Genomic DNA, 443 nt, shown 5'->3' on the forward strand with positions numbered 1-443 from the left:
GGATGACAAAAGGAGATAGCTAAGCATTCCTCAGTCTGGATAATAAACAGTAAGGTACTGTGTACTATTGTTGTGCTCTATGCACAGTGCAGCTGTATGCACTCTAACAGAAGCAGAATTCCATGTCCCTGAGTTATATCAGTTGTAGGCATCTAATCAGTCTTGGCAGGTATGGATTGATTAATATATTTTCTGTATTTAATGGTATTTTTTTGGATACAGAAGATTCTACCTGTAGTTTTATTAGCAAATCTCTGAATGAGATATATCTACAATATATTTTTAGGAATATGGGAGAAGCATCTGGATTATTATCCGTGAACCGCATTAAGAAGAAAGACTGAGGTTAGAACTAGCTGTGCTATGTATAAAATGGAATATTGAGCTACTGTGAAAAATATATATAGAAGTTATGCTTTATAATAACTTCACAAGGTGGAGAA

Source organism: Pyxicephalus adspersus, chromosome 3 (assembly GCF_032062135.1).
Source record: "Pyxicephalus adspersus chromosome 3, UCB_Pads_2.0, whole genome shotgun sequence".
In the NCBI taxonomy this organism is placed as follows: Eukaryota; Metazoa; Chordata; class Amphibia; order Anura; family Pyxicephalidae; genus Pyxicephalus; species Pyxicephalus adspersus.